This window comes from Amblyraja radiata, chromosome 3 (genome assembly GCF_010909765.2).
Source record: "Amblyraja radiata isolate CabotCenter1 chromosome 3, sAmbRad1.1.pri, whole genome shotgun sequence".
NCBI lineage: Eukaryota > Metazoa > Chordata > Chondrichthyes > Rajiformes > Rajidae > Amblyraja > Amblyraja radiata.
Genome location: NC_045958.1, coordinates 3,793,482 through 3,813,160, shown reverse-complemented (window position 1 = coordinate 3,813,160; position 19,679 = coordinate 3,793,482). Strand labels below are relative to the sequence as shown.

General features: G+C 45.9%; 1 long non-coding RNA gene across 1 annotated transcript; it reads left to right on the top strand.

Annotated features, from left to right (window-relative positions):
- The first annotated feature begins 2,385 nt into the window (after positions 1 to 2,385).
- On the top strand, positions 2,386 to 13,746 carry LOC116970633. The gene is made up of 3 exons (XR_004411219.1): positions 2,386 to 2,415; positions 13,089 to 13,092; positions 13,652 to 13,746. It is a non-coding gene; the product is annotated as an uncharacterized LOC116970633 (long non-coding RNA).
- Positions 13,747 to 19,679: the final 5,933 nt, after the last annotated feature.

Genomic DNA, 19,679 nt, shown 5'->3' with positions numbered 1-19,679 from the left:
CCGTGTCGCGTCTTCGCCCCTCCTCTCGGCCTACCAACTGGATTGGCGCGGCCTTTTTGACCGGAGACTGGCCCAGAGCTTCAGCAGCAGACGCAGCATGGAATTACCATCACGGAGCCTGGGATCCTTGTCGACGATCGCCAATGTTGGAGCTCCGATCAGTGGGGCCTGATAACTTTAACATCATGGAGCTGTTGTCTGTGGAGCTTCTAGAAACATAGAAACATAGAAAATACATGCAGGAGTAGGCCATTCGGTCCTTCGAGCCTGCACCGCCATTCAATATGATCATGGCTGATCATCCAACTCAGTATCCTGTACCTGCCTTCTCTCCCTTTAGCCACAAGGGCCACATCTAACTCCCTCTTAAATATAGCCAATGAACTGGCCTCAACTACCTTCTGTGGCAGAGAATTCCACAGATTCACCACTCTCTGTGTAAAAAAAAATATTCTCATCTCGGTCCTAAAAGATTTCCCCCTTATCCTTAAACTGTGACCCCTTGTTCTGGACTTTTCCAACATTGGGAATAATCTTTCTGCATCTAGCCTGTCCAACCCCTTAAGAATTTTGTACGTTTCTAGCCACGGGAGCAGCGTTGAGTTTAACATCGCGGAGCCTAGGATCATTTGCCGAGGATCGCCAGTGTTGGAGCTCCGTCCAGCTCGGCCTGTGGACTTCGGAAGCCGCGGTCTCCGGTAAGAAGCGGCCGATTCGGGAACTCTATGCCACAGAGTGTGTTCCGATCCGTTTTGACGCCGGAGTTTTGAGCATCCCGGCGAGAGGGCCTGTACATCCGGCCGTGCGTAGCGGCGACTGTGGAGGGTTCTAGGCCCCGACCACGGGTGGACAAAGAGGAAGATGACTGAACTTTATTGCCTTCCATCACAGTGAGAAATGTTGATTCCACTGTGGTGGATGTTTATGTTAAATTCTATTGTGTATTGTGTTCTCTTTATTCGTATGGTTGTATGGTAACTCAAATTTCACTGTACCAAATGGTGCATGTGACAATACATGTGAACTTGAACTTGAACTTGAATAACGTTTAATGCAAGATAAAGCTGTAAAGTCTGATCATAGATAGTCTGAGCGTCACGAATTAGGTAGATAGTAATTCAGCACTGCTCTCTAGTTGTTGGTAGGATGGTTCAGTTGCCTTATATTAGCTGGGAAGAAACTGTCCGTAAATCTGGTGGTGTGCGTTTTCACACTTCTATACCTTTTGCCCGATGGGAGAGGAGAGAAGAGGAAGTGGACAGGGTGCGACTCGTCCTTGATTATGCTGCTGGCATTGCCGAGGCAGTGTGATGTATAAATGGAGTCAATGGAAGGGAGGTTGGTTCGTGTGATAGCCTGGGCTGCGTCCACAATTCGCTGCAATTTCTTGCGGTCTTTGATGGACGTGTAGCAGTTGGTGAGAGTAGTTGGGAACATGCCGAACTTCCTGAGGCTTCTAAGGAAATAACAGCATTGCTGTGTTTCCCTCCATCCTCCTCTGGCAGCGGGAAAACCAGGCCTGTTGTTGAGATGGGCTACGGTTTGCCGGGGTTCCCTCTCCGGTCGGGTACACTGTTCCAAGGCGGACGGTGGGCAGCAAGCCAGGCCTGTTGATGAAATGGACCTTGGCTCACGGGGGCCTTTTGTCCCGTATCTGCTGCCATCTGCATTTGGAGTATTGTGAGCAAATTTGGGCCCAATATCTGAGAGAGGATGTGTTGGGTCTGGAGAGGGGCCAGACGAGGTTTACAAGAATGAACCGAGGAATGAGAGGGTTAGCATATGATGAGCGTTTGACAGCACTCGGCCTGTACTTGCTGGAGTTTAGAAGAATGAGGGGGACCTCATTGAAACATACAGAATAGTGAAAGGCTTGGAAAGAATAGTTGTTGAAAGAATGTTTCCACTAGTGGGAGAGTCCCGGACTCGAGGTCATAGCCTCAGAATTAAAGGATGTTCTTTTAGGAAGGAGATGATGAGGGATCTCTTTAGTCAGAGGGGGGTGAATCTGTGGAACTCATTGCCACTGAGGGCTGTGGAGGGCAAGTCAGTGGATATTTTTAAGACAGAGATAGACAAATTCTTGATTAGAACGGGTGTCGAGGGTCATGGGGAGAAGGCAGGAGAATGGGATTAGGAGGCAGAGACCAGCCATGATTGGATGGCGGAGTAGACCCGATGGGCTGAATGGCCTAATTCTAGTCCTATAACTTGTGAACTTGTGAATCACCCCTCCATCCTCCTGTCAGGGCAGGTTCTGGGTTCCCCAGTTCCACAATGGTGAGCCGGGCCTGCCGTTGTGATGGGCCGCGACCTGTCAAGCTTCCCTCCCTGAGCATGCCTGGTTCCACTGGAGGTGACCCAAGCTCGCCGTGACTCCATTTGTGGTAATAGACAATAGACAATAGACAATAGGTGCAGCAGTAGGCCATTCAGCCCTTCGGGCCAGCACCGCCATTCAATGTGATCATGGCTGATCATCCCCAATCAGTACCCCGTTCCTGCCTTCTCCCCATATCCCCTGACTCCACTATTTTTAAGAGCCCCATCTAGCTCTCTCTTGAAAGCATCCAGAGAACCTGCCTCCACCGCCCTCTGAGGCAGAGAATTCCACACTCACCACTCCCTGTGAGAAAAAGTGTTTCCTCATCTCCGTTCTAAATGGCTTACTCCTTATTCTTAAACTGTGGCCCCTGGTTCTGGACTCCTCCACACATCGGGAACATGTTTCCTGCCTCTAGCGTGTCCAAGCCCTTAACAATCTTATATGTTTCATTGAGATCACCTCTCATCCTTCTACTCCAGTGTGTGCAAGCCCAGCTGCTCCATTCTCTAATATCACAAGAATATGTCGGTGTACATTTGTAAGTTGCGCGGGCAATTGCGATGATATTCCAATATGCACTAATAATAAGTGAAGTCTCCCATCACTTGGTTTATCACTCTCTTGTATTAACTCCAAATGGAAATAGGGTAATTCTATTTTCCCAGGTCTTCTGATAGCGTGTGCTATGTGTTAGATTGCCCTTGTTTGTTCAGCTTATAAATTAATTGGATGATGAGCTGATGTAGTTGCAGTAATCGAAACTGAGCTACTCCTACCTGAGTGAACAGAAATGAGAGTTAAATTTAAAATTAAGTTTTACATCTAAGATTTTTTAAATTTCAACAAACAATTAAAGTCTTAAAAAATGGGATTAAATGGCCTGTCCCATTTTCAATACCTAATTCACGACCTGCCGAGTTTGCCCTTGACTCATACTCGCAGCATGGTCCTCTCGAGGTCGTAGGAGAACGTAGGTAGGTCGTAGGTAGGTCGTGATGCTAGTCGTAGGTACTCGTGGCATCAAGTAGGTCGGGGCGTTTTTCTAGCCTGATAAAAAATGTCCGTGAGTAAAAAAGTTGTGAATTAGGTCGTGAAAGTGGGACAGGCCCTTTACACTTGTAAATTTCACTTTCAGTCTCAGGGCAGTTAATTGACATCAGGTTACAGTCAGTGAATCATTGCAGATAAAGATGTTTTTTGTCACAAATTCACTTGATACATACTGTGCAATGCAACAACTTTGAATTTGTTGATGCCTTCCAGTGCTATCAAATACAGCAAAGTGCAATTATCACAAAAGTAAAGTGGTCAAGTGGATATCCATAACTTTTGGATATTTTTATTTTACTGTGCATTTTAGTAGGGTAGAGCTACTGCCTTACAGCGCCTGAGACCCAGGTTCGATTCTGACTACGGGTATTTGGCTGTGCGGAGTTTGGACATTCCCCTAGTGACCGCGTAGGTTTTCTCCCATATCTTCGATTTCCCCGCACACTCCAAAGACATACAGGTTTGTAGGTTAATTGGCTTGGTTTAAATGTAGAATTATCCCTAGTGTGTGTAAGGTAGTGTTAATGTCGCACCAGACTCGGTGGGCCGTAGGGCCTGTTTCCGCGCTGTATCTCTAAACTAAACTAAACTAAGTTGCACATAAACACCAATTAACACATTTATATGACTATACTTAAAAAAATGAATTCTAATAATTGAATCAAATGCAGGCCATTTGTACTTCAGCTCCTGTGCCACTTTCTTCAGTTGAATCCATTTAATCTTTTTTTTTAAGATAGACACAAAAAGCTGGAGTAACTAAGCAGGACATGCAGCATCTCTGGAGAGAAGGAATGGGTGATGTTTCAGGTCGAGACCCTTCTTCAGACTGTTGGAGAGAGAAGGAGAACTTCAAAGTAGACAAGCCTCGAGATTTTACAGTGGAGCAGACGGAATGTGCAGGAAGGAACTGCAGATGCTGGTTTAAACCGAAGATTGACATAAAAAGCTGGAGTAACTCAGCGGGACAGGCAGCATCTCTGGAGAGACGGAATGGTTGACGTTTCAGGGTTGAGACCCTTTTTCACTGTTGGAGAGAGGAGGACAACTTCAAGGTAGACATGGAATGGGTAGAAGGAAAGGAATTGTCTACTTGACTGCGAAATCTCCTCAAGGTAGGTTGAAAAAGTTCTCCTCCTCTCCCCGACACCCATGCCTTCTCTCCAGAGATGCTGCCTGTTTCGCTGGGCTATCCAGCTTTTTATATCTATCCGGTTTAAACCAGCATCTGCAGCTCCTTGCTGCTCATCTCGTCTGCACAACTGCAAAATCTCCTTAACGTATGTCTACCCCTCCTCCTCTCTAATCATTTTTTTTCCTACCCGTCTCCAATCGCTTTTTATTCTGTTTCTATTCAAATACTTATTCAATCCCTAATTGTAGTCCCTGCTGTGTTAATTTTATCCAAAAATCTGATTCACCAGGCAGAAGAAAATATACTTTTTCTATGTTTTTTTCAGAAGCTTTCACCATTTTTAAAACCACCATTAGAATCTGTTAATCTTCAATGATCCTACGGTAAATCCTTAATTTTCAAAGATTCTTAATAACAATAAACATAAACATAAAGGCAGAGCATACATTAAATCTATGAATCTTCTATTCTAGTGCTTAAAGCATCAATCTTTCAAAACTAGCCCTAATGATACATCAAGCAAATGAAGCATCAAATGCAATCTTCAATGCTTTAACTCACCATGTTATCTGTATTGTATCATAAATATGCCTTTAAAGATCTATAGGTGTATTTTTGTACGCCTGCAACTCAGATAATGTTTACATATTTCACAGTGCCCATTAACTTCTGTCAGGTTCTGTGATAAAAAAAACTGATATATGTATATGTGTATATATGAATATCTATATTACTAAATCTCTGATCTTGACCGCTTTTGGCTTATTGTGCTGCGATTTCCGACAGAACGCCGCCACCTACGGCCATCATTTTTGGCCACCTCGCTCAGAGCCCCCCTCTGCCTTAAGGGTGTGGAGGATTTTTCCTATCAATGAAAATCAGAGAGATATTAATGTTTTTTTTAAATTCACCATTCTCTCTGCTGCCCCTGTTGGAGGGAGGGGGAGGGACTGTAAAACCAGGAAGTGGTGTGCTTCACTCAGTCTCTGCGTGATGGATGAAGCCAAGGGTCACATCTGTCTGAGCTCTGAATAACACTGAACAAATGTCTACACAACAGTGAGTGCCCTTAATGTGGTTTGAAAATGAAAATATGGTTTGTTTGAAGTAAAAAAGGCACTGACTGCAAATGGTTGTTTGGGTGCTTTGGCTTGAAGTTGAAAGGCACTACTTACTGCAAATGGTGGCTTGGGGGCTTTGACTTGAAGTTGAAAGGCACTACTTACTGCACATGGCGGCTTGGGTGCTTTGGCTTGAAGTTGAAAGGCACTACTTGCTGCACATGGTGGCTTGGGTGCTCTGGCTTGAAATTGAAAGGCACTACTTACTGCAAATGGTGGCTTGGGTGCTTTGGCATGAAGTTGAAAGGCACTACTTACTGCAAATAGTGGCATGAAGTTGAAAGGCACTACTTACTGCAAATGGTGGCTTGGGTGCTTTGGCTTGAAGTTGAAATGCACTATTTACTGCAAATGGTGGCTTGGGAGCTCTGGTTTAAAGTTGAAAGGCACTACTTACTGCAAATGGTTGCTTGGGAGCTTTGGCTTGAAGTTTAAAACATTCACCATTCTCTCTGCTGCCCCTGCTGGAGGGAGGGGGAGGGACTATAAAACCAGGAAGTGGTGTGCTTCACTCAGTCTCTGCAAGATGGACGAAGCCAAGGGTCACATCTCTCTGAGCTCTGAATAACACTAAACCAATGTCCACACAACTGTGAGTACCCTTAATGTGGTTTGAAAATGAGAATACGGGTTGTTTGAAGTAAAAAGGCACTGCCTGCAAATGGTTGTTAGGGTGCTTTGGCTTGAAGTTGAAAGGCACTACTTACTGCAAATGGTGGTTTGGGTGCTTTGGCTTGAAGTTGAAGGGCACTACTTACTGCAAATGGTGGCTTGGGTGCTTTGGCTTGAAGTTGAAAGGAACTACTTACTGCAAATGGTGGTTTGGGTGCTTTGGCTTGAAGTTTAAAGGCACTACTTACTGCAAATGGTGGTTTGGGTGCTTTGGCTTGAAGTTGAAGGGCACTACTTACTGCAAATGGTGGCTTGGGTGCTTTGGCTTGAAGTTGAAAGGCACTACTTACTGCAAATGGTGGTTTGGGTGCTTTGGCTTGAAGTTGAAAGGCACTTCTTACTGCAAATGGTGGCTTGGGTGCTTTGGCTTGAGGTTGAAAGGCACTACTTACTGCAAATGGTGGCTTGGGTGCTTTGGCTTGAGGTTGAAAGGCACTACTTACTGCAAATGGTGGCGGGTGATTTGGCTTGAAGTTGAAAGGCACTTACTGCAAATGGTGGCTTGGGTGCTTTGGCTTGAAGTTGAAAGGCACTACTTACTGCAAATGGTGGCATTAAGTTTAAAGGCACTACTTACTGCAAATGGTGGCGTGGGTGCATTGGCTTGAAGTTGAAAGGAACTACTTACTGCAAATGGTGGCTTGAAGTTGAAAGACGCTACTTACTGCAAATGGTGGCTTGTGTGCTTTGGCTTTAAGTTGAAATACACTACTTACTGCAAATGGTGGCGGGTGCTTTGGCTTGAAGTTGAAAGGCACTACTTACTGAAAATGGTGGCTTGGGTGCTTTGACTTGAAGTTGAATGGCACTACTTACTGCAAATGGTGGCATTGTTGAAAGGCACTACTTACTGCAATTGGTGGCTTGGGTGCTTTAACTTGAAGTTGAAAGGAACTACTTACTGCAAATGGTGGCTTGAAGTTGAAAGGCTCTACTTACTGCAAATGGTGGCTTGGGTGCTTTGGCTTGAAGTTAAAAGGCACTACTGCAAATGCACTTATTTCCTGTTTGCACTGTATATTGATTTTAGATAAAATGCTACCACTTACGGCTGTGATTTTTGGCCATCTTACTCAGTCTCTCCTCGGCTGAGCAGGTGCAGAGAATTCTTCCCATCAATGAAAAATAAAAGTGTTATTAGTGTTTAAAAAATGTTGAGAATCTCACTCCTGTCAATCACGCCCTGAAAGGCACACCTTTTCCGGTGGGAGGGGGAGGGGTTATAAAACCTGGAAGTGTGGGTGTGGCTCAGTCTCTGCATGATGGGGTAGGGAGAGGTCATGACTCTGTCTGAGCTGTGAATCAACTGAACACACTGAATGTCTACTGAACTGTGAGTTTGGTGTTTTGTGTGGTTTTATAGTGGTTTCACCCTGCATGAAATGGTATGAAGCTGCATTTGAATTTGGTGGCCTTGGATCCAGCTTGAAGTGGTATGAAACTGCACTTGAATTCGGTGGCCTTGGATCCAGCTTGAAGTGGTATGAAACTGCACTTGAATTCGGTGGCCTTGCACCCTGCTTGAAATGGTAGGAACATGGATTTGAATTTGGTGGTACACAAAAAAAATAAAGCTGGAGAAACTCAGCGGGTGCAGCAGCATCTATGGAGCGAAGGAAATAGGCAACGTTTCGGGCCGAAACCCTTCTTCAGACTGATAGGGGGTGTCGGGGAGAAAGAAGGAAAAAGGAGGAGGAGGAGCCCGAGGGCTGAGGAAGGGGAGGAGACAGCAAGGGCTAACAAAATTGGGAGAATTCAATGTACATGCCCGCAGGATGCAGACTCCCCAAGCGGAATATGAGGTGCTGTTCCTCCAATTTCCGGTGTTGCTCACGCTGGCCATGGAGGAGACCCAGGACAGAGAGGTCGGATACGGAGTGGGAGGGGAAGTTGAAGTGCTGAGCCACCGGGTGGTCAGGTAGGTTCTTGCGGACCGAGCGGAGGTGTTCGGCGAAACGATCGCCCAGCCTCCGCTTGGTCTCACCGATGTAGATCAGCTGACATCTAGAGCAGCGGATGCAATAGATGTGGTTGGAGCAGATACAGGTGAACCTCTGTCGCACCTGGAACGACTGCTTGGGTCCTTGAATGGAGTCGAGGGGGGAGGTAAAGGGACAGGTGTTGCATCTCTTGCGGTTGCAACGGAAAGTGCCAGGGGAGGGGGTGGTACGGGAGGGAAGGGAAGAATTGACAAGGGAGTTGCGGAGGGAGCGGTCTTTGCGGAAGGCAGACATGGGGGGAGATGGGAAGACGTGGCGAGTGGTGGGGTCATGTTGGAGGTGGCGAAACTGACGGAGGATTACCTGTGTGTATGTGACAGCTGGTGGGGTGAAAGGTGAGGACTAGGGGGACTCTGCCCTTGTCCACTATATTATTATTGATTTGATACATGTAACTAAGAATAAATAACTATTGGTTATAGTAAAAAAAATGTCCATTAATTATTTAGGTTTCTATTGTTCAATAAAAGATTTTAACTATCCCATTATAGACAGTGGTTGCCATAGTGCCAAGGGCTTAGATGAGGTGGAATTTGTTAAATGTGTTCAGGAAATTTTCCCTCGGCAATATGTAGAGGGCCCGACATGGGGGAGAATCTCCTGTCCCCTTTTTGCCCTCCTGATTCACTTACTAAGTGTGCTCCTCAGTTTCTGAAACGGATCTACCCTTAAGAAATTTGGAAGGATAAGTAACTGTTTGTGCCTGAGTGCTGGTCAGTAGAGGAAGGAAGGCCATTGGAATCACAGCGCATCCAAAGCATTACATTCTCAATGGTTTCTTTAAGCAGATTGCTCCCACGGCACAAATGCTAACTGAATCCCACTTCTTGCGTTACTTCTGTTTGTCTCATTCACCATGCATTGAATCCTGCCTTGCATAACATTGAACATATTCTGTTAGCTTTCCTATCAGTGACTTGCAAAGAGAACTGATTATTTACATTGCCGATCAAAATGCTAACAGTGATGAAGCAAAATAGAAATAAATATCCACTCAATTTGTTTAGCCGGACAGTTAACCAAGACATGACTCATATCATTTTGTCAGCAGCAAGTCCAGCTGTTTAGGCTATTGATGGGAAATCCTGGTCTATAAATTGACAGCAATTAGTTATATCAGCTTTAGACACTCGACCCAAATCGTCACCCATTCCTTCTCTCCAGAGATGCTGTGCCCTGCTGAGTTACTCCAGCTTTTTGTGTTTATCTTTGGTGTAAACTGGCATTTGCAGTTCCATCCTACATCCTGAAGAAGGGTTTCGGCCCGAAACATCGCCTATTTCCTTCGCTCCATAGATGCTGCTGCACCCGCTGAGTTTCTCCAGCAATTTTGTGTACCTTCCATCCTAGACATATCTGCTTTGTGTCTTCTGTACCTTTGCAACATTCGATGGGCTAGAATGGGAGAAGGTATTAAACAGCCTCGCATATTGCATAAATCATGCCCGAGAGGAAGCATTTCAATTTCAGAGCAGCCACTTTGTCCCAGATGTGCAGTCTACTTAATCACGCTGCAGGGATTTGAATCATCTGAAGAATTCAAGCCTAATCACTATTGTAGAGATCACATCTGGAAAACAGCAAGCCATTTTCAGCTTACTGATTCACAGTTCATGGAAACTTTGGGAAAATTGTATCGGATCCAGATGACATTCCTCGGTCACCAATGCATCTGAATCACCCTCTAGAGTTATTCGGTCAAAGAAGGTGCGTCCACATCCAGGCTCCACCCAATGTTTGATTGCATTCATATTACATTTTATTATGGCAGGTGAAAATTTAGCATGGAAATATGAGCTCCTTAAGTCCCTGACCCACTTAGGAAACTTGAACGGAAACCTCTGGAGACTTTGCGCCCCACCCAATGTTTCCGTGCAGTTCCCGGAGGTTGCAGGTGGTTGCCGGAGGTTGCAGGCAGTAGAAGCAGGTAGGGAGACTGGCAAAAATCTCCGGGAACCTCCTGGAACCGCACGGAAACCATAGGTGGGGCGCAAAGCCTCCAGAGGTTTCTGTTCAGGTTTCCTAAGTGGGACAGGGGCATTATTCTTCTTCCAATTAATGGAGAAATACTCACCAATTTATAAGTATTTACGTATTTACGATGAAAGACGTCGTTTGATAGAAAGAGTACAAACGCAGACCTCTTAGGTTTATAATATCTACATTTTTTTAACATTTCATACACTGTCTGTGATGAGCTTCAAGATCAAGGGCAACAAGTTTCCTGATTCCTGGTGGCGGCGCGACTCGTTGCAGCGGCTCCTACAGCCTGTCTGTCTTTTTTTTATTTTTTGTCTAGTTAAATGTAGTGTTTGGTGTTTTTTAATACTGGTTTTTAAATGTGTATATGTGGGGGGCGGGGGGGGGGGGAGGGGGAAACTGTTTGAAATCTCTTCCCTGTCTGGGAGACCCAACCTTTTCCCTGTCGGGTCTCCATTGTCGTTGGGGCCTAGCACCGTGGAGCGGCCTCCAACCTGAACGACCCGGGGGCTCGGGAGACTGCGGAGGTGCGGACTACTCACCATCGTGGGGCTGGCCGGCCTCGGAACGTGGGGAGCGGTGGTGACTCGCTGCTGCGACTCGACTCCTGGGGCTCGGAGGCTCCAGCAACGCAGCCGCAGGTCCGGTGGACTGGGACATCGGGAGCTCGCGGGTCCGGGGGGAGAGAGAGACCGCTTCCCGGAGCTCCCGCAACGCGACTTCTCCAGCCCGTGTCGCGGGGTTTGGAACGACCCGGAGCGGGGAAGTACATCACCCGGCACGGCTTCGTGGCCGTGGGACATTACAGCGCCCGCCGGGGGCTCCAACTTCGAGACTTCTAGACCGGGAGCGGGGCCGTAAATCGCCCGGCACGGCCTAAAATGGCCATGGGACTTATCATCGCCCGCCTGGGGCTTGGACATCGGGAGAGACATGGAGAGCAGGGGAGAGAAAAGACTTTTGCCTTCCATCACAGTGGGTTCACTGTGATGGATGTTTGTGTGAACTTAATTGTGTGTATGTCTGTAGGACATTGTTTTTGTTTGTATGGCTGTGGAAACAAAATTTCGTTTGAGTCTCACTGGGGCTCAAATGACAATAAATTTGTATTGTATATTGTATAAGTTGTCACATTCACGAAGAAAGCGTCACAGCAAAGAAATATATATCTGCTTATTTGTGTTTTTTATTTTGAAAATTATAAAATAATTATTTAAAAAACTGCAGATGCAGCAAGTCTGAAATAAAAGCAGAATGCTGGAAACATTCAGCTGGTCAGGCAGCAGCTGTGGAACGTGAAACAGTGTTAAACCTTCAGGTCAAAAAACATTTGTCAACCAAGTTTTAATTTGCACTGAGGTGGATAGGGTAAAGAGAATATCTGTGATTGGGTGAGGCCAGAAATAACAATGATTACAACACCATCCGGCAAACAGAGTAATAAGGGAAATTGGGTTTTACATTGAAAGGTGGATGGGGCAGGGGAGGGCATTTAAGACAAAGGGAATATCTCTGTCCATATGTCTTTTGAATGTTGTTATAGTACCTGCCTCAACTACCTCCTTGTTCTATATACCCACCATCTTCTGTGTGAAAAAGTTTCACTTCTCACCTTAAACCTATGTCCTCTGGTTCTTGATTCCCCTACTCTGGATAAAAAACTCTGTGCATTCACTCAATCTGTTCTCCCCCCCCATGATTTTATACATCTCTATAAATTCATCCCTCAGCCTTCTGCGCTCCTATAAATAAAGTCGTACTCTGCCCATCCTCCCCCTACAGCACAGGCCCTTGAGTCCTGATCACATCCTCGTAAATCTTTTTTTAGCAGTTCGCATCAAGGGAACTCTGAGCTTCCGGGAGTACGACTTGGAGGAGTGATATATTGATTGCAATAACGTTTTACGTAACTAATTTCCGTATTTCAATCTCAATTATCCCAGCGTAAAGCGTACATTTAAGTGAACGCTGGGGTACATGAAAACCAACCTTTTGTGTAGTTGATTTTTAATAATAACCAGGCATTGTGACAATTCCTAAATCAGGTGACTGTGCAAAACAAAATTCCACGTCACTGCCCTGGCCATTAATCAGTAAATAGTACAATGTGTTCATATTATCTCTGGCAAAAGAAAACACCATAAAAATTGTTACAGATTCCTCCCTTCTTTTTCTGTTTCAGATGTTACATGGCAGGGATGGCCAAACATGGATGAGAACATTAAAACATCCACGCGTCCAACTTCCCAAGGGCAAAGAAGAAAAAGTGCACATGGTTCACAAACCTCCAGCTTCTTAAAGGCAAATCAAGATTCAATATTGGACTCTAATAGTGGATCACCTAACAGTGACTCAAGGTTCCACATTGAAGACCAGAGGTTTGTGGTTAATTCCCAGACGCAATCTTTGTATATAGAAACATAGAAACATAGAACATAGGTGCAGGAGTAGGCCATTCGGCCCTTCGAGCCTGCACCGCCATTCAATATGATCATGGCTGATCATCCAACTCAGTATCCTGTACCTGCCTTCTCTCCATACCCCCTGATACCTTTAGCCACAAGGGCCACATCTATCTCCCTCTTAAATATAGCCAATGAACTGGCCTCAACTACCTTCTGTGGCAGAGAGTTCCAGAGATTCACCACTCTCTGTGTGAAAAATGTTTTTCTCATCTCGGTCCTAAAAGACTTCCCCCTTATCTTTAAACTGTGACCCCTTGTTCTAGCCTGTCCAACCCCTTAAGAATTTTGTAAGTTTCTATAAGATCTCCCATCAATCTTCTAAATTCTAGCGAGTACAAGCTGAGTCTATCCAGTCTTTCGACATATGAAAGTCCTGCCATCCCAGGAATCAGTCTGGTGAACCTTCTCTGTACTCCCTCTATGGCAAGAATGTCTTTCCTCAGATTAGGAGACCAAAACTATACGCAATACTCCAAGTGTGGTCTCACCAAGGCCCTGTACAACTGCAGTAGAACCTTCCTGCTCCTATACTCAAATCCTTTTGCTATGAATGCTAACATACCATTTGCTTTCTTCACTGCCTGCTGCACCTGCGTGCCTACTTTCAATGACTGGTGTACCATGACACCCAGGTCTCGTTGCATCTCGCCTTTTCCTAATTGGCCACTATTCAGATAATAGTCTACTTTCCTGTTCTTGCCACCAAAGTGGATAACCTCACATTTATCCACATTACACATTATATTTCCAGAAAAGCACATTTGTGATCTAGGTTATTTGGTTGTTTAGTTCAGTTGAGTTTAGTTTAGTTTAGTTTGTTTTAAATTCATTGTCATGTGCAATGAGGGACAATAAAAATCTTTTGTTGCGTGTTAACCAGTCAGCAGAAAGACTACACACAGTTGCAATTGAGTCATCCACAGAGTACAGTTACACGATAAAGGGAATATCGTTTAGTGCAAGGTAAAGTCCGATTAAAGATAGTCCAAGGGTCTCCAGTGAGGTGGATCATAGCTCAGGACCGCACTTTCATTGTTTGTAAGATGGTTCAGGTTGTGTTTCCACTCCATCATCAGAGATCTGATCACATCACCTTGGCTGACCCACAGGTGCAGTACTGAGAGAACACAGCAATGTTGGATAGACTTCATTGCGGACGAGTCATTGAGCTAATGACTATCTTGGGTTGACATACATGGTTCCATGGCACTATTCCAAGAAGATAAAGCAACTTCTCCCTGATGACTCTCTGGTAGGACTAAATATATTATTTGCTGTTTTAATTAGATTACTGTTTGTGGAATCTTCCAGTAAGCCAAATGAGCAAGCGATGTACTTATAATAGAGCCGTGACTACACTTCAAAAGCATGTCACCGGTTATAAATCACTTTAGAACATCCTGGGGTCATGGAAGGCACAAAGTAAATTGCTCTTTACATATTTGGTTGGACAGATGTCTCTATCATCTTGGAAATCCACCAAATTCAGTGGAGAACTCCCAAATGCATCTGGTATGGGTCTAAGCTTGGGTCAAAACAAATGAATTATTAGACAAGATTAAATTCTCAACAGAGGCAAATGTATGCTTATATAACAGCTGGCAGGTAAATTCCACCATGTCAGCCAAATGACTTCAACCATCTATTCTAAAATGAATTATATACCTAAAGGGCCAGATATAATTTCAAATATTTGAATGCAAGCCAGAAAACACAACCCTAGCAAATGCAGTTCCTCTAGGAATTGTAGCTCCAGCCTCATCACCACCCTCAGACATGTACCCTCAGCTGCCCCACCTCCCCACTCACTCCTCACCAACACCACGGTTACACTGTGTAAAACAAGCTTATTCCAATATCACAGAATCTTTGGGAGACTTGAAATGAGACTGAAACTATCCGGCAAGAGAAAATTAGCCGAGAATGTCAGTGGCAACGTTTTACAACAGCCACCTTCAGAATGCGTTCCTCTGTCGTAAAACAAGGCCACCTCTTTCACATATTGTGTAAGAAGTAATGGCAGGTGCTGGTTTACACCAAAGATAGACACAAAATGCTGGAGTAACTCAGCGGGTCGGGCAGCATCTCTGGAGAGAAGGAATGGGTGGCGTTTCGGGTTGGACCCCTCCTTCTATTTCACATATTGAGCAGTGATGCACCAAGTACACGGCAAATCTCACAATACCTGCAAATTGAAGCCCTTTGCTTCAAACTACCGCTAGGGCAGCACGGTGGCGCAGCGGTAGAGTTGCTGCCTTACAGCACTTGCAGCGCCGGGGACCCGGGTTCAATCCCCACTATGGATGCTGTCTGTACGGAGTTTGTAAATTCACCCCATGACCTGCATGGTTTTTCTCCGGGATCTTCGATTTCCTCCCACACTACAAAGATGTACAGGTATGTAGGTTAATTAGTTTGGTGTATGTGTGAATTGTCCCCAGTGTGTGTAGGATAGTGTTAATATGTGGGGATCGCTGGTCGATGCCGACTCGATGGGCTGAAGGGCCTTCTTCCACGCTACAGACAATAGACAATAGGTGCAGGTGTAGGCCATGCGGCCCTTCGAGCCAGCACCGCCATTCAATGTGATCATGGCTGATCATCCCCAATCAGTACCCCGTTCCTGCCTTCTCCCCATATCCCCTGACTCCGCTATCTTTAAGAGCCCTATCTAGCTCTCTCTTGAAAGTATCCAGAGAACCTGCCTCCACTGCCCTCTGAGGCAGAGAATTCCACAGACTCACAACTCCCTGTGTGAGAAAGTGTTTCCTCGTCTCCGTTCTAAATGGCTTACTCCTTATTCTTAAACTGTGGCCCCTGGTTCTAGACTCCCCCAAAATCGGGAACATGTTTCCTGCCTCTAGCGTGTACAAACCCTTAATAATCTTTTATGTTTCAATAAGATAACCTCTCATCCTTCTTAACTCCAGAGTGTACAAACCCAGCTGCTCCATTCTCTCAGCATATGACAGTCCCGCCATCCCGGGAATTAACGCTGCACTCCCTCAATAGCAAGAATGTCCTTCCACAAATTAGGGGTTCAAAACTGCACACAACACTCCAGGTGTTATCTCTAAACTATACTAAACTAAACTGTCTTCATCCCATGATACCAGCTTTTCAAAGTCTGATATTTATTTAGCAAGATTCTTAGACATCATTTACTATTGGAAAAACTGAGCGCTCGTTTAAAGAGTAGGTAATTGAAGCGCACGGCAGAACAACCATCCCGTAAGCATTTAGAACGCGTACAGACACGGCTCTTTCCCAATTCCCCGCCACGCTCCGCCACTTCACTACCATCCCCTTGCTTCTTGATTGCCCCTAGGAAATCCCTGTGGGATTTCCTAGGGGCAATCAAGAAGCAAGGGGGTGGCAGTGAAGACTCAGGTTCGAGCCCGACTACGGGTGCTGTCTGTATGGAGTTTGTACGTTCTCCCCGTGACCGCGTGGGTTTTCTCCGAGATCTTCGGTTTCCTCCCACACTCCAAAGACGTACGGGTTTGTAGGTTAATTTGCTTGGTAAATGTAAAATTTGTCGCTAGTGCGTAGGATAGTGTTAATGCGCGGGGATCGCTGGTCTGCTTGGACGCGGTGGGCCGAAGGGGCATATTTCCACGCTGTATCTCAAAACTAAACTAAACTAAACACAGCCCCCCAGAGGGCAGTACCACCCACGTTGGGAACCACAGTCAAAACCTATTTCCCAGAAATGAAAAAAAACCAAAATACTCGAGGGCATAGTTATAAGCTGAGAGGCAGGTTTTCTTTATACACAGGATGATGAGTGCCAGGAATGTGTTGTGGAGGGTTGTGGTTGGGACAGGTACAATTTTTGGATAGGCATACAGTATGTATATGCAGGGAATGGAGGGATTTGGATTATGTGCAGTTTGGTCAAGACATCAAGTTCGGCACAGACACTGTGCTGTACTGTACGAGGTTTATTTTAGCTTTTCAGTATTAGAAATACAGCGCGGAAACAAGCCCTTTCGGCCCACCAAGTCCGCACCGACCAGCGAACCCCGCACATTAACACCATCCTACACTGTGGACAAACCTCACATCTATACCAAGCCAATTAACCTACAAACCTGTACGTCTTTGGAGTGTGGGAGGAAACCAAAGTTCTGGTCACAGGGAAAACGTACAAACTCCGTACAGACAAGCACCCGTATCAGGATCGAACCGGGGTCTCTAGCGTTGTAAGGCAGCAACTCTACCGCTGCACCACCATGCCACCCATATATTCTCTGCTCACATGGAAGGCCTAGTCCGCATATCATGCAATTACAAAGACGTCCAAACTTTTTGTTAAGACAAGACAAACTTTCCCAGAGACACCCAAGATTAGTTTGACCTGATATGAGCGATAACTCTTGTTTTCAGTACTAGGGAGGTTTTCTCTAAGGCTACTGATGAACTTGTGGAATATATGGAAAGTTCATCACACAACTACAAACAGTTTGTTGATGCGATCCACACAGCAGCACGAAAGAACATTCCGCAGGGCTGCCGGCTTAACTACATTGCAGGCGTGGACGCTGAAACTGCTGTACGGAGAACTTTTCGATGAAGATCCATTCGCAGACAAAACAGCTGAGATGGGGAAACAGCTGATAGATGCACTCAATGAGGCAAAACGCAGACAACGGTAGGAGCTAATAGGAACAACAGACCTACAACACAGCATCAGGAAGGCATGGGTGACACTGAGATATCTCAGTAATGACCCCACCTACAGTAAACCACGTGGAAATGTGACTGCTAACCAGGTTGCCCACCAGTTGTTGCTAAACGGCAAGAGTAGTGGTAAGAAACCTCCGCCCCCAAGGGTTGTTAATGGCAACAACCGAAACCACGGATGGTACATCCAACCTTTCACCATGGACGAACTCAACAAAGCTCTGAATGTGATGAAACCTAACAAGGCAGCTGGCGTAGACAACATCAGAACTGAGATGCTGCAACATCTAGGTCCCAGAGCACGAGAATATCTGCTGGAGATGTTTAACATCTGCATAGCAACCAACTCCATTCCACGAGTCTGGCGGAAATCCAAGGTTGTTCCTTTACCAAAACCAGGCCAAGATGCCAATCTTCCCAGCAGCTACTGGCCTATATCCCTGCTGTGCCACCCATACAAACTGATGGAAAGATGCACACTGAACCGCATCACGCTGGATGTAGACGATGTTTTGATACCTGAACAGGCTGGATTCCACCAGGGAAAGTCAACAACAGGACAACTTCTGAACCTCACTCAGCACATTGAAGATGGCTTCGAGTGGAAGCTGATCACAGGTGCAGTATTTGTAGACTGGTCTGCAGCATATGACACTGTAAACCACCGTACCATGAAAGCCAAACTGTAACTAACACTACAGGACTGTCATCTTGTCCAGCTCATCATAACAATGATGGAAACCGCAGCTTCTTCATATGCCTGAATGGTCAGAACAGCCGATAGAATGGTCTACCACAGGGCAGTGACCTTGCCCCAATGTTGTTCAATATATACACCAATGACCAACCCATCACCCTGAAAACTAGGTTGTTTCTGTATGCTGATGACTTATGCATCACAATGCAATCCTCAGACTTCAGCCACATTGAGACCGTACTAGAGGCTGCTCTGCAGAATATGACAACAAACTACCAACACAATTCCCTGCGCCCAAACCCAACAAAAACGCAAAGCGCAGCTTTCCACCTCTGGAACCGGGATGTGAAACTTCAACTGCAGGTGCGATGGAATGATGTCCTGTTGGAACACTGCAAAGCCCCAAAGTACCGAGGTGTGGTCCTCGATCGCACGTTATCATATCGCCAACATGTTGAGAAAACCAAGGCAAAGGTCAACACCCGGAACAATGTCATCGAAATTGGAAGCGACCCAACAACAATCCGCACTGCAGCCCTGCGCTCTGTTTCTCAGTGGCAGAATATGCAAGCCGTCTGGAGCTGCTCTAAACATGCACGCAAAGGTGGACTCTGCATTGAACACTGCTTGCAGGTAAACCACAGGATGCCTGAAGTCGACAGAGGTTGAACATCTGTACGAGATGGCAGGCATCGACGAACCATCTCAAAGACGTGATTGGGCAGCTGCAGTAGAACGCTTCAATACGGCCACAGACCCCCGCCACCCCTTGCACAATCACCAACATGCCAAGAAACGCCTGAAGATTCGGAACAGCTTCATGGAACTAGAGCCAACCGTACCAGGCACCAAAACCAAACCACAGATGGCACCAGGACACCACCTGCATTATACTACCTGGAAAGCCCTAAACCGCCTCCGCATTGTACTGGGACGTTGCAGACTCAACCTGAAGAAGTGGGGCCTCTCGAACTCTGACAAGTGCAACTGTGGAGAGGTACAGACAACGGCCCACCTACTGACTTGCAGCGGAGAGGCATGCACTGCAGACGATCTCCGCAGAGGCACAGATGTGGCACTGGCCGTGGCAAAGCGATGGCAGAAGGTTGTGTGACACACGAGCGAGCGAGCGAGAGTATTAGGGAGGATTGCTGGTTTTAAAATGTAGTTGACTGTAGTTTATAGATTGTGGAAGTGTGGGCTTATTGAGGATATAAATGCCTGTTGTGCATGAGCTCTGTTGTGCATGCATCTTCACCACGGGCCATGAATCCGGAATGGTGCTAGCACCCACAGGCTCAAGATACTTGGAAAAGTCTCCAGTACAAGCTGTCATAATGAGTTCCTGATGAGCGTTTGCTGTTGAAGGACGAGTGAGACTCAGTCTTTATTTGCTGTCTTGCTGCTGTTTATTGTAGCTTTATGGTGATTTTATTGTTCTTTCAGTACAGGGCAGAACGGTGGCACAACAGGATGGCATGGTTGGGCAGCGGTAGAGTTGCTGGCTGATGCGGTAGACTCGGATTTGATCCTGACTACGGGTGCTG